Raw genomic sequence first — 15469 nt, forward strand, 5'->3', positions numbered from 1 at the left:
CTTATGTATTTATGTTGGTATAAAACCCTTTTACCAACATTACATATGGTCTACTAAGATTGAAACGTGTAAATGCACTATTATACTGAAGAGGTAGGTCCCAGCAGAGGTGGTTAGGACCCGCAAGACTTCCTTAAAAGGAGACGTCTGCGCAGTTGAACACGCAAGACTCCTTAAACGGACGTCTGCGCAGTTGAACCCGCAGACTTCACCATAGGGACGTCTGCGCCGCGACCTACCAAACCCGCAGGACCCACCACGCTCAGAGTTGTGACGACCTCACATGCGGTACGCAAGCTGGTCCCGCAGGAAATGCCTCCCTATGGTTTCCAAGTAACCCGCCTGTTCCCGCAGGCGTGGGTACCCGCCATTAGGGACTGGCCACCCGCGCAGCATGGCTACACGCATAAGGCTTAACACTCATAATAATTCAGTAGTCACCTGAAGAAGGAATGAGCAAAGTCGGGAACATTCCCTCATAAAGGCGGGAGGGGGAAAACTCCCGCCTAAATGAGCCAGTCCGTATAATAATGGAGGATCTTTTGTGTGATACCTGACGAGGTATGGACAAAAGATCTGACCAACGATACGACAGCTCACTGACAGCAGCATGGCAGACAGCACGCCACAGCACTGTGACCAATAGCCGCCGCCTGCTCACCAACTCCTGCCATACCACGTGCCTAGCCTGTAGTTGGTGGGAAAGGAAAAGTGAACAGCACGCCTGGTCACTATCAGCCGCTACCTATCCACCAATTACCAGCAGAGCACGCGTGTAGGCCACAGTTGGCAGAGTACTAGGCCGGCTAAACCTCCTTGGAAACCCACCTTCGGCTATAAAAGACACCAAATGGTATTATCATTTCATCATCTAATATCTTGTATAATTTACCTGATAACTGCTCTAGTATTCTTAATATACTTTTATATTCAAAGAGTAATATAGACTGATTCTCACGCCGGAGGGTGGTCACAAGGAGGAACCCCCCCCTTTCTTAGTGACGAGCTCACGGTGTCTGTTTTGCAGGTTATCGGAAGAACCATCTTGCCGGAATTAACCCCTCGTGGGAAACGTCTATCTAACCTTCAGGTTACTCGTAATCTGTCGGGGTTCGACTGGTGTTTCTTCATATACTAACTAAACAAACTTGCAATGGTTATATATATGTATACAGATCGACATTTATGTAATATTGTATACATTTTATTTTATGGGAAAATTGGATTTTAATATCCCAACTTTCTATTACCGATAATAATCCCAACTTTTTTTATTTCCACCAGTGATCCCAATTTAAAAAAATTGGCTCTCAATGGTCTCCCATTAAAAAAAACCTAACGGTGTTAAGTTTTTTCCGAATTTCAAACTGATTTTTTAGGGTTTTTGATCGGAAGAAAGAAATGAGTCGATTGATGTAAAACTTAGTTCGAAACGATACTCCAAACAGCTTAATTTTTGTTAATTTTAAATTCAAACACCCGATTTGAAGCACTAATCAAGCCATTTGAAGCATCATTTCAAGCTAAGTTTTACGCTAATTGATTCGTATCCTCTTTCCGATCAAAAGCCCTAATAAAACAGGTTGAAATTCGGAAAAAACTTATCGTCGTTAGGTTTTTTTTAACGGGGGATAATTGAGAGCCAACTTTTTTACATTTGAGACCACTGGTGAGAATAAACAAAGTTGGGATTATTATTGGTCAATAACAGAAAGTTAAGATTATTAAATTCCAATTTTCCTATTCTATGTCATAACATAAAATATATAACACATGTATATATGTTCATAATAATAAGCATAGTAACAATTAATATTTCTCTAAGAGAGAATATTCATTTTATTAATGATCCATATTATTATTTCAACTAAATAATAATACATCTAATCTTGACTGGGCTGGTTGCATTTAAATAAATATATTCAAATGCGTTCTTGATATTCTTCTTAGTTTGTGACCTTATAGGATAATATATCAATAGTAACGTTATTATTTGTCATGTCTTGGGCATATAGACACCAAACATTTAAAGAATTTCCTTTTGGAAAATATAGACACCAAAGCTAAGAATTTCCTTTTGGCAACACACGAGGCTGTGTAAAAAGTTTATCTCGGGAGGGCAAATCCAAGTCTAAGGTGACCATCACTAAGCATAGACGTTCCAAGACACTTTAGATGGGAGATTTATAGTCTTAGTGTAAGTTGAGTCAATAAAATGGTTCGTTTACAAAAGATAAACAATAATGCCTATGTCGTTGATCACACTAACACTCTGTGACATTTGAGCCAAAACAAGGTACACCTCAGTACGTATTTACCGATTAAGCAAATGAACGCCTTTTGCGTAACAAACGAATGATTAACTGAACGGGTTGGGTTATGACCCAGAAATCTCGGGGGGGCCATCTATAAGTGATATACGATCTATACAAGCTAAAATAATAGTAATATGGCCCTAGTTCGATAGCAAACAAGTTAAACGAAAACATGCTCGTTTAACTACCCGCTATAGATTTAAACGCGAAAAATAGTTACAAACCAAGCATTGTATCATCCGATAAGCCCAAAAAGACTTACCAAACACTTATTTGAAATGTTTTAAGCGATCCGTGAAAATATTTTTGATTTTTACAAACATATAGTATGTTTTTATAATTTTACACAAAGCTAGCCGAAAAACACTCGTTTTCGCGCTGTTTAACGCACCCGATAAGTTTTTCGCGCCAAAAACCGAACCCGAACTAAATTTGGACTGGGCTTTTCGTTTTTGGGCCTTTAGAATCAGAAACTTGGGGCAAAATGGGCCCATGAACTTCCGATCGCAGCAGCACCCCACCCCCCCCTTTTTTTCCTTTCACATATAAACTAGATTTGAGATATTTTTACACATATTTTCAAACACAACTTCTGGAACTCTTCTTCTACAGCCAAAACCAGCAAGAAAACTAGGTAAAAACCTTATGATTAATCGATTTTTGATTCGTTTAAACTCGTTTAACAACATATAAACATGTCTTGATTGTTAAAAATCATAGTTAACCATGTAAAACTCTCAAAAATCATTCAAAAACATACTTTGATGTTAAACCTAGTTTCAAATCAGAATCATGATCTTTTTTGGCCATAAACACGGATTAAAGGGTTGAAACGGCGTTTTTACGGTTCAAAAGTTCGTTTTTGTGCACTAGCCGAAACCCTAAGTTAAAGGGCTGTTCTATTGATGAAACCTGCTTGGTTTGTGATATAGGACTTGTATCTAGCTTTCATAGAAGCACAAGAACCTGAAAACTTGATTAGAAAGTCGGAAATGAGCCAAACCCGCTAAGGTAATGCCGAAACACTCGCTTACGGGCTATTTAGGTTAAGGTTGTGATGTGCATATTATTAGGCCTTGAAATTTTTCAGGGACGTCAGGGACCATGTCAATGAGTCCCTGTTCAAATTTGGTAATTTTTCGACCATCCGATAATATTTGGCGAATTTATTACCGAATTGGGATGTTTATTTGGCAAAAATAGCTAAAATACTTCTAAAATTATGAAATTTTTCTGGGAACTCATATTTGATGTATTTTGATCACATATGAATTTTGGGATCATTTGGAGAAGTTTAAATGTGTTTTGTTTATATGCGTTCGTGTGAATTTTTATAGCCAAATTTGAGCCGAAAAGAATATCGCACGAACGTTTTACATTCTGGAATTGATACAGGTTGATTTGGGACATGATTTGAGCATTCAAGAATTTTTGTGGAATTTTTGGAAATTGTTTGGGGTAAACGGACGATTTTCAGGTGAAATATAGCTGATAAAATGAATTTTTATAAATTAATAAATCAGTAAATAATTCCAGAAATGTTTTTATAAAAATCTACATATTTTAATTGATAAGTGGTTAAATTTTCATAATTTAATGATTAGCGGTTAATTAATTATGCTAATTTAAATATTAAACAAATTCAGTTTTTATAAAAACCGGCAAGTTCGCGACTAACGAACCTGCGGGAATATCAAAACACCAAGAGTGATCAAAAATCATAGTTTTGGACTAATTAATTAAAAACGAACTTTTCTATGAAAAAACCTGGACAATCCGGATGGATTGTGCGCGTTTTTTCTTAAATCAAACTGAATAAACGGAAACGGGCCCCGTGGCTAATCCGGGACCCCACTATCTGATCCTTTTTTATAACTTAATCATTTTATTAACCAATACATTTACCCAAGCTTATTTTCCCATAACTGTTTTTCTGAATGCGTAAATGAACAACTTGGCCCAGCTGAGAAAACGGGAATCTGAGCCAAGTTCAGTTTTAAGTATTAGACATTGAACAACATCACAACCTAAGCCTATTGCCACTTTCTGGGCGTTCCAGCTACACCCAGATTAGTTATACAGCCCAGTTTAGTATTGAGATTATAATAATATTAAAATATTAATATTATTATAATATTGATTATAGGAACTACTGATAGCGGACCGAACAAACCACGAGCTGATACAGTACTGATTATCTATTAAACCGTGAGTTTCATGACCCCACTTCTAAACTGTTTTACGAACTTTTGGGGTGAAAAACATGTTTGATTATATATACATACCTGAAACATGTATTGATGTGAATTATCTAAGTGCTAACACACGAAAGTCCCAACTAACACAGTGATTAACTTCAAGCCGGTGGCTTGTGAATAGTACTATTGGTTTGATAAACCCAAACGGAGCCAGCATGTATTGCCGAGACTTTACTCCGTTTGCACATGACCATAATTATACAACACGCTATGTAGTGTTAGACATAGCTACTTGGGGCATGTTGTGGGCGGAAAGGGGCCACAGTGGTTGATTGAGCGTGGAAAATGGATGCACGCAGCACATACAGTCAAGGCTTCACTGTAGCTTAGCATAATTACATCATTTACATACATACATACTTATTTCATGATTACAAGTGTTAACTTGTGAATACTCATTACTGTTTTCTCGAAACTCGTGAAACTCACCAACTCTAGTAGTTGGCCTGTTTTAAACTGCTTTTCAGGTGTACCTAAATCGGAGTGACTTGGTGATCTGTTACTTGCCCAAGGTGTGTGGTTAATGCTATGTGAATAGAAGCAAGGATACTAGTAGTAAGATCGTATAGTTAACGAACTAGTTTTGTTTGAATCACCTAGACTGTAAAACAATGATAGAACAATGAAATGTAATATATTGTAAATTAGTTTGTAATGTTTCCTTATAAACAATGTGTTGATACCAGAGGTGTCTGTTACATTCCCGTTTTACGCTTCCGCATTGTGCTAGTCGGGGTGTGACACACTGTATCCATCCATATCCATTGGCGGATCTTATAAGGGGGCAAAGTGGGCCTTGACCCATCCATCTTTTTCGCTTATTAGGGTAAATTTTCCAAAAAACGAAAAAATAAATTATATGTACTGAGTCTGGCCCATCCATATTATTTGAGTCCGGCCCATCCATATTATTTGTTCCCGGCCCATCCATAATATTTGTGTCCGGCCCACAATTGATTTTTTTGTTTAAAAATAAGTTATGTTTAAACATTTAGTCCAAGCCCAATAATTTTTTAACAAATAAGAAAAACACTAACAATAAACTCCTTGCCTTTGTTTGTTTAAAAAACTGATTTTTTTTTGTAAGAATGGTAATTTGAATGATTGAATTGGTGTTTTAGTTGAAAGATTGAATATAGAGTTTTTATTGTTTGACTCGACCCGAATCGGATTGCCGACCTGAAACTTAGAAGTAGGAAAAAAAACTTGGGTCTCATGAATTTCGGCCCATCCATACTAAATGTTGAAGATCCACCACTGTCCGTATCCAATACATACGTTTAATCTGGCGGATGCCTTCTTTGTTTATGCTCTTTTGTTCTACGTCACAGTCACAATAGATCATCGCTTATCCCTATTTCACGTGCTTGTACAATTAAACTTCGTGAATTAGCTAGGCCCAACTGCCCAAGCTTTCATTTCGCGAGAACCCGCCATCCACTCATATTAAATGGTACTTTGATCATGACATCTCTACTACCCTTTTCTCACCACAACCATGTGAACAAACCATGGTCTACAATGATTTTGTGACATAAAGCAAAAGGTTTTTTAATCCAACCTTTAGGGCCCTCCATATATAATTTACATGCATGATGTGATAGTTATAAATTATAATGTTTACTTTAATTTGTTAAACAATCTTTTAGACACGATGCGTAAAACTATTCTTATATTGCTAATTTTTAATTTGATAATGATTATAATAATGTTGTTAATGTAGAAAAATACACAAATTAGACCTAAAGGTAAAGTTGTTTTCAATGATCTTGTCGTGTGTTCGGACGTCTAATGTCAACATATTGACTATAGACTTTTAGTGCAATAATACATGAGGTTTCGTTTTCGATAAGTGGTTGTCGCTTTTGATAGCCATAATTGTCGGATATGATACCTTAAATTATTTGTATTACACAAAAGTTTTGTGTATAGAATGTTGCTGTTAATGATTAATGTTGCTGTTCATTAATTGATTAATGTTGCTGTTCATTTATAAAATTATTTGATTAATGTTGCTGTTCATTAATCACAAAATAATCTTGCTGTTAATGATTTGATTTATATGTTTGTATGTATAGTGATTCTATATACATTCATTTGCTTTTGCATGTATCTATAATTAGAATAAAACTGAAGATAAAATACAATATTTTTAAAAATTCCATAGATTTGTGTCAAAAAAAATCTGCCTGTAAAACTACTTTAATTTCTAATTTTGTAAAAAATCGTGGATAAAAATTACTTTTTTTTTGATTAATTCGTTAAAAAATCGTCGGTTAAATAAATAATTTTCTTTTATGAATCCGTTAGTGATTCCATCATTAAAAAACCGTTCAAAATTAAATTAGTCGGACCAAGTATTAGACGAAACATTACCGTAAGATTCTCGTCGGTAACCCACTGCACTTCATTGAAAATTTCCAACCTTTGACGATACTAAACAACAACAATAAACTATAATTATAAACCAGACAAATTAACCCAAGCCCTAATAAGGTGTATACTTGCAAAACACAAAAAGCACACACCGAGTACAACACAATTCAAGACTTTGTTGGGTGGCAAAGACAGTTGCAATCTGATGTTTTCTTAGAGCGGTTTAAAGGGAGTAGAAATAGATGAGTGCGTGAATCACCGTTAATAGAAAGAGCACAGTACACAGTACATAGTACACTCACTCGGCAGTCCCTTTGGATCTGGGAATCTCTGGAAGCTGATGAAACACACGAGCACAACTATACACAGAGCAAAATGCTTGCACGGTCGTCAAAAACAACAAACACAAAGCAGCCAACAATGTTAAAATCTTCCAAGATGCAAACACATATGTCCTCATGAACTTAGACAGTTTCACCCTCCATGTCTTATTATACCTCTTATTAACATCTTCAATAACTTTATCCATCTTCTCAACTTTTGTCAACTTCACACATTTACTCATCCCATTCCACAAATCCGCAACTTCCTTATCGCTCTTCAAATGGTTCACAACTATCCCTCGTTCGCGTAAATACTTGGCGTCCTATTCCGTGTCGATTATCCCATTCATTAGCTCCGTGTAACGAGCCACCACTAACGGTCCTGCCGCAACACACGCCTCGTATGCTACCAAGTTTCTTAAATAAACCTCGGTGTTCACGTCTAGTTCGACCACTGGGAGGTAAAGTGTACATCTTTCAACATCAAAACTAATGTCGAATATTCCACCATTAACCGGTGAGAAAATAATCCCGGCTTTGGCCAATTCCATAACTGAAGGGATCGTGATTTCTTCGATAGTTGGAGTCTTTGTTTCGCCACTTTCATCCTTCGTTTCCTCCCCTCCTTCGCCACGAAAGTTTTCGAACATGTTTTCGATAGGGTCATTCATGAGCTTGAGTATAGGAAGGCTGGATAATATCTTCCATGGGAGTTTCATCATGACGGTGACCGGCTTTCTGAATATTATTTTCTTGAAGATCCTTACCATACCCGCGTTTGATTTTGAGAGGAGATCCCAGATAATGTTCGAGAATTTTCGAAGATTACTGGGATCCGGTAAGGTCTTTTCTTGATCATCATCACCAGCATCCTCGATACCTGGTAGAGATAATATATTAGTTAGAGTTTACTGTTATATTATTATTATATGTATAAGAAAAATATGATATAATTATGTTCTGTTGTATTTCTATATATTGTTGATTAATAATATATGATACCTTCATGCTCCATATCAATATTCGCGTCATAAATACCGAGTTCTTTGTTGTTTGGAACAGTCATGTGGTAAAGAAAGTCGAGAATATGATCGCAATCTTCGATATCAACATTGGCTAATTCTTGTTCTTGAAACGGAGAAAGCTCGTGGTACAACCCTACCAACATCAACTTCAACGTTTCGCTAGCGGACTTGTTTTGATCATCACGATGCTGATGTTTCAGCATCGTTTTGATTAAAAACAACGGGATCTGATTCTCCACCATCACCATATCGCGAAGAACAGCCATGTGGGATAGTTTCTTCCCCGAAACATCCACTAAATGAGACATCGCGCCGGATGTAACATCTTTCGTTAGTGTTCGGCCTTGTTCTCTCATGGAATACACCACAAGAAACTCGAGTAAAAACACCATGTCAACTGCCATCATCCATATTAGCGCATCACCGGACATGTCAATAAACTTGTGGTAGCAAGCACGAATTCGAGCCTCGTCGTGTTTCTTCATTACCTCAACGATACGATCAAAGCTAATGTTCATATATTTTTGGGTTCGTCTAGCCGCGGCAAGTTTGTACCTTTCTTTCAAAAATACAGACATGTTTTACATCGATACCAGGCACCTTTTAAATAGCAAAACTAAGTCATTTAAAAATTACAGTACCTTTGCATTTCGTATACCTCTGGCCGCCAATGGTGGAACGGACCTAACGCCACTTGTTGCGGGATGTAGGATTCGGGGTTCGTGGCTAGGAGTACGGCAGGGACAGTGAATATAGAAACGGGGATTTTGCTGACTTCTTCATCTTCATGTTCGACGATTGATTTACGCATGCTTTCGACCCATACCTGCTGATTAACGTTTTGCTTGGAGAAAGAGTAAGGATTGGAGATGGTGGATGAGGAGGTATTCATGGTGTTTGATTGTTGAATGTTGAGTATTATTGATAAGAACGGTGTATGCCTATGCCCACATATATACACACTAGCAGACTGGTTGGTGGAATTAAGTGTGTAACACTTTAATTAATACAACGTGATACATGTGTTGAAAATTTGTCGCATGAGTAAATTCCATAAACTACTTTTTATTCAGACATTGGACCAAGCACGAACCGGTTCTTTGAATTTTCAATAAATATATAGTTTTATTTATATATTTAGTTTCTTTGCTAGAACATATGATATACGATATGTTCATAATATATAAGAACTTTTTAAAAAATTATAAATTTGTTCCTCGTTTTCTAGGATTTTACCAAACACCCGCAACACCATTTTGAAAAACAAAAAGACCGTTTTGTTTAGAAGGCGTACGTAGAGAAGATTAGTTCAAACAATACTAATCAAAACTATTCAAAAGATAGAAGATTAGTTGTCACACGAACTACATTTGAACATGATGTAAGAATGAAGGGTATAGACTGGGATAAGCCGCAACGAGAAGGTTTAGGTGGCTTCGATATTGAGAGATTTTGCCTAAGCATGATGCGAACCCGGATTTTGATAAAAATTGGTGAAGAGCGGAAGAGCTCTGGACTCTAGAGAGGGATGCGGGATGGGGTTGTGAGAGAGGCTACGAGAGAGTAAGAGATGTAACATTCAACAATTGTTACTCTATCTAGTTCTATTGTCTTTTAAAATAGAGTAAATTGTCAAAATCATCCCTGAGATTTGGTCACTTTTGCTAAATTCGTCCAAAAAGTTTATTTTTTGCAACTGGACCATTAATGTTTCTCACTTATTGCCTTTAACTCCGTTAGTTTTCTAAGGGGTACAATAGTCTTTTATTATTTTATTCATTTAATCCCTATATCCCAAGTCCCAACCCCTCCACCACCCGTCATCGTTTACAAAAATACCAAACTTCCAATCAAAAAACCATCAATTATAACAAATCCTACCTTGTGCTACAAAAAATTCTTACTATAATTTGGAATTATGTGTGGCAATGGCAAGTTTGATGATTTTTCGTTTTGGGGTTAACAAGGACTGTACTAAAACAGCGCTCAAGATTGCTAACAAGAGGATTGCGTTGGTCAGAATTCAATCTTTATACATTCCAATTATAAATTAAATACACACCGGTGGTGTTAGAGATACAGAGAGTAGATCTGTTTTGGTGGTCAAACCTTTCAGTCAGAGGCGATGATAGTGGATTTAGGCGGCGACGGTGAGGGAGTTTTCAGCTTTTGGAGAGGAGGAAAGAGCGAAGAATAGGGTTAAAAAAACTAACGGAGTAGTGGGTGTGGGTGGTGGTGTCGGAATAGATGGCGGTTGTTCCATGGTGGTGTCTGATCTGGTTAGGGTTGGGTATTATAATGATGTAGTTATTTAATTTTTTTATGATGATGATGATGATTATTATGTAAATAATAAAAGAAAATGGTAAAAAGACAAAGATACCCCTGAGTTAACGTTGGAAGCTAACGGAGTTATTGATTTGGATGTAATCGGAAATAAATGGGAAACGTCAATGGTTCAGTTGTAAAAAATAAACTTTTTTGGACGAATTCGGCAAAAGTGACCAAACTTAGGCACGATTTTGACACTTTACTCTTTAAAATATAAACTAATTTTTATGGTGCATGCGATGCATATACCGTCTGAAGACAGTCGTTTGAGATTGCCCCAAATAGCTGTTATTTTAAATTTAAGTATAGCATTATGTTTTTAATAGTTGTTTTTTTTTTTTTTTGAAATGGTTGAAGTAGGTGTGTTTAAGAGAGTGCGTTAGCATTTCAGTAAAGGTGGCTCTAGTTGTATAGAATTTAACGGTGTGTGAAGGATACACGGGACCAGCTTTGCAATACCACCAAAAGAGCCATATTCAAGCCTGTTCCCTTCCCTTTTGGAAACATCGTATTGTATGAATCGTAATACATATATCCAGCATGTTTGCATTCTTAAATAACTTATAGTATCATTTATATCTAAGGTGATATAGTATAGTCTTTAATATAACATTTTTTGAACTCATCACTGATCTAGCTATAGTCTTTAATCCGGATGGTTATGTTAAATTCATAAATTGCACATCAATCTTGAAATATCATTCATTTCTTTTTCGTCTTGAAATTTTCAAGATATATTCTTAACTTTCCAATCAAACTCATTTTTCTGATATTATTATTATTCCATCATGAACCAACGTAAAATCTCTAGACCCGGGTGATGAAGTAATGGACTTTCTAAGTTCCTATACCAGCAGATGAATGAACGGTATGGTAGAAAGATTTGATAACTTTTTAAGCGAGCTTTCGTAAGAGCAAACTTCATGTTGCAAGGTTTATTCATGCATCATCATCATCATCATCATCATCATCATCGTACTCAGTATATCCCACCAATAGCAAAGCTATGGTAGGGTCTGAGGAGGGTAAGATGTAGACAGCCTTACCTCTACCCTATAAGGATAGAGAGGCTGCTTCCGGTGAGACCCCCGGCTCGATAGTAGTTTTGCATCAAGCCTTGGACATAAGGCACATAGCACTCAATCATCGGGACACCGGCTGATCGGTGCATGTACCCTTGTCTTTCGGCTATCAACGCCACTACATGATGCCTGATTAACCGTCCGTCACTTTTAACGTTATTTTCACGAGATTAGTAAAATAACGTCAAAATTAGTGCAATTTCACTTTTGCCCACCCGAGGGTTCACACATATATACATCATATGTGCGCACCGCAAGCAGGGCTTGTTTATTCATGCATAAGCCTTTTAATTTTAAGGTTTTTGAAATATTTTCGCTTATCTTCTTTGTTATCTTGTTTCGTCAAGACCCAACCTTTTTAAGTCTTGCACCAAAATGTGAAGATGCTAATCTTGATTAGAACTTTAGAAGGATATAATTTTTTTGTTCTTGTTGTATTTAGTTATATTTATTGAGTTAGTATAAGTCTAGATTTATTGTATAAATGTTAGGAGATAATTCTTTTCATTTATTAATTGTTTGAAAATTATTATGAATTACAATTATATATATGGTAGGAAACAAGTTTTCAGTATAAAAAGATTGATTATAGGGTATAGTAATTTTTTGGTTCATAGTTTTCATTTGTGTTAGCAATATTAAAAGAGCCATGGAGTACCACAAAATCATTGTGTTTTTTTATTACTTTGATTCAGTTAATTTCAACAAAATGAACTCTATACTCGTTCATTTAATTCACGTTTGGTTTATTTCGAGCCATTACATAATGTTGTTAGTGATTAGATCAATACTTACTTTGGACTAGCCGTATCAAGATGTTAAACATGACTTTGGTTTTTCAAATAATGGTTCATGTCTCGTCATTGAGGATTTGGGGATGTTGATAAAGTGTGAGATCTTATTATCTCATGTTTAAAACTTGACTCGAGAGAGTTTTCCCATAGTGGTAGGTTTCATCATTGATTGTCTTCGCTTGGGAGAGTCAAGCATACAATGCTAAAATCAGCCTGGATGATTAGCATCCTGTCTCAGAAAAATTCACTCAAGTATTGGAAGTAGTTTTAAATGTTAGAAAAATAGTTCAAGTCTTGTGCTTGTCAAAAATATGTAATATAGGAATATAGTGTGTATATATATATATAGGGCCGGCCTTGGGCGGCGCTGGTTGGACCGTCGGCAAGGGCACGTAATTTTTAGGGGCCAAAATTTTTCGTATCTATATTTTTTATATATACAATTAAAAATTTAAAACTTATAGAATATGAATTGTTCTTTATCATCTTATAATTATTGGGCCCGAAATTATTTTTTTTCCATAATCCATTTAATTAAGTTTAAATTATTGGGCCCAAACTAAAACTAAAAACTAAAAAAAAAATTAAAAAAAAAACTCGATACAAAATAAAAGAAATAGCGGTTGATTGAAATATCTCTTTGGGTCTTTCCTTCTTGCGAATGCTGAACAACGACCAACTCAGCCGATCACCATTGTTGGTTCGTTGTTAACCACCAGGCTCCTCCACGGTTGACCAAGCTAGCCACCAAGGACCAAACTATTTTTTTTCCCAATGTTAGGACTTCGGAGAGTTTCACGAATCACTGTTTAATCGTTAATTATTACGGTATTTGATTTTAATAATATATTTTTCTATGTTTATTATTATAACATTAAGCCTCGTGTAAAAAATTTGGCTTATATATTTCATTACTCGTTAAGACTGTGGGCCTTTTTCTTTTCGGCTCGGCCGAAGTATTTAAATCCTTAAAAACGGCCACACACACACACACACACATATATATATATATATATATATCTTACGAAAATACGTATATGTAACTCACGAAGTTACATCTACTGATGTACATGTGTGAAGGATATTAAACTAAAACCAATAAAATGTTTAAAAATTCAAAAAAAAATAGTTTTAAAAAATATTTTTTATTATTTTTTATATGTTATTAATCTTTATTAAAACTAAATTAAAAAATATATATGGTTCATCTTATATACATCTTGTATGAGATAAGGGTATGTGTTTTAAATCAATAATGGGACCACAGTTAAGATCTAATTATTATATTCACTGAATCACTGTGTATCACACTATCAAGGGACGAGTTTGGTAGCTTAAGTGGATTTCAATTGTGAGAATATTACACCTATATATCAAATAGTCCAAGCCTTTCTTCACATGTTGCACACTTTCATCTTTATATGATTACATCACGTTGCTTACTATTTTCATCAATGTTTTTGAAACTCGAACACAATATGAATTTGGAGGTGAATTCTTTTGGAGTCTTGGAATCAATAAACGAACATACAATTAAAGTAAACTCACATTTTATTATATCAAAGAAAAATAACTCAAAACTTTAATACAATAATAATTAGTAGATTTTGAAAATTCATTACATAGTAAACTCACCAATAAACCAAACCTAGCTATATAGTTCGTTAGTTCAGTTATTTTGAAGAAGTGACTACTAGAACATTATATGAATGAACGAACGACAACAAATAGTTAGGATATGTGAAGTAGGGATGTTCACGAGCCGAGCCGAGCCGAGCCGAACCGAGCGAAAGCTTGCTTGTTTACAGCCGAACCGAACCGCTGAAATTCGAACCAACCAAAAATCGAAACGAGCCAAAACCGAATCTAGCAGTTTTCGATCGAACATCGAGCAGTTTTCAAGCATTATTTATTTTCTTTTCACTTTAAAATTTTCAATAACAAGTTTGAAGGTTGTAAATAATATATTTTATAAATAAATTAGTAGTTTTTAGCCAAACGTGTAATAGATTGTAAATTTTAATTAAAATAAGTTTGAAGTAAGATATAATGATCATGTAAACAAACTTCTGGTATTCTAAAAACTTGAAGCGAATAAATGAAACTATAAATTGACAGAATAGGAAAATTTTAAAAGGGTTAAAAAAATTGTAAGCTTATATTTATGTGTGTTGTTTATATATTTGTTAACATATAATCATATATAAAATAAATTAAAAATATTCGAGCTGAACCGAACCCAGCAGACCTTTGCTTGTTGCTTGGCTCGTTTACAAACCGAACCAAGCAGAGCGGCTCGTTTACAAACCAGTGAAAAAACGAGCAAGCATTTTCCGAGCGATGGACGAACGAGTTCGAGCGACGAGCTTTTGGACGGCCCTACTGTGAAGTAGGGCTGTTCACGAGCCGAGCCGAACCGAGCGAAGGCTTGCTCGTTGCTTGGCTCGTTTACAACCGAACCGAACGGCTGAAATTCGAACCGAGTGAAAAGCGAAACGAGCCAAAATCGAACCGAGCATTTTTCGATCGAACATCGGGCGATTTCGAGCATTTTTTATTTCTTTTTCACTTTAATATTTTCAATAAGAAACAAGTTTAAAGGTTGTAAATAATATATTTTGTAAACAAATTAGTAGTTTTTAGTCAAACCTATAATATGTTGTAAATTTTTAGGAGAAACAAGTTTGAAGTGAAATATTAGAAACATGTAAACAAACTTTTTAGTATTCTGAAAACTTGAATTGAACTAATAAAACTATAAAAATGACTGAATTGGAAAATTTTAAAAGGGTTTAAAAAATTGTATACTTATATTTTATGTGTGTTATCTATATATTTATATATTTGTTCATATATAATTATATATAAAATAAATTAAAAATATTCGAGCTGAACCGAACCGAGCAGATCTTTGCTCGTTGTTTGGCTCGTTTACAAACCGAACCGAGCAGAGTGGCTCGTTTAC

The 15469-nt window shown here is 35.5% G+C and overlaps 1 pseudogene; it reads right to left on the minus strand.

The window, feature by feature from the left end:
• Positions 1-7230: 7230 nt before the first annotated feature.
• On the minus strand, positions 7231-9201 carry LOC143552318 (putative UPF0481 protein At3g02645; annotated as a pseudogene).
• Positions 9202-15469: the final 6268 nt, after the last annotated feature.

This window comes from Bidens hawaiensis, unplaced genomic scaffold (genome assembly GCF_021521415.1).
Source record: "Bidens hawaiensis isolate Kalapana, Puna unplaced genomic scaffold, B.hawaiensis_p1.1 tig00001016_1, whole genome shotgun sequence".
Classification (NCBI taxonomy): Eukaryota; Viridiplantae; Streptophyta; class Magnoliopsida; order Asterales; family Asteraceae; genus Bidens; species Bidens hawaiensis.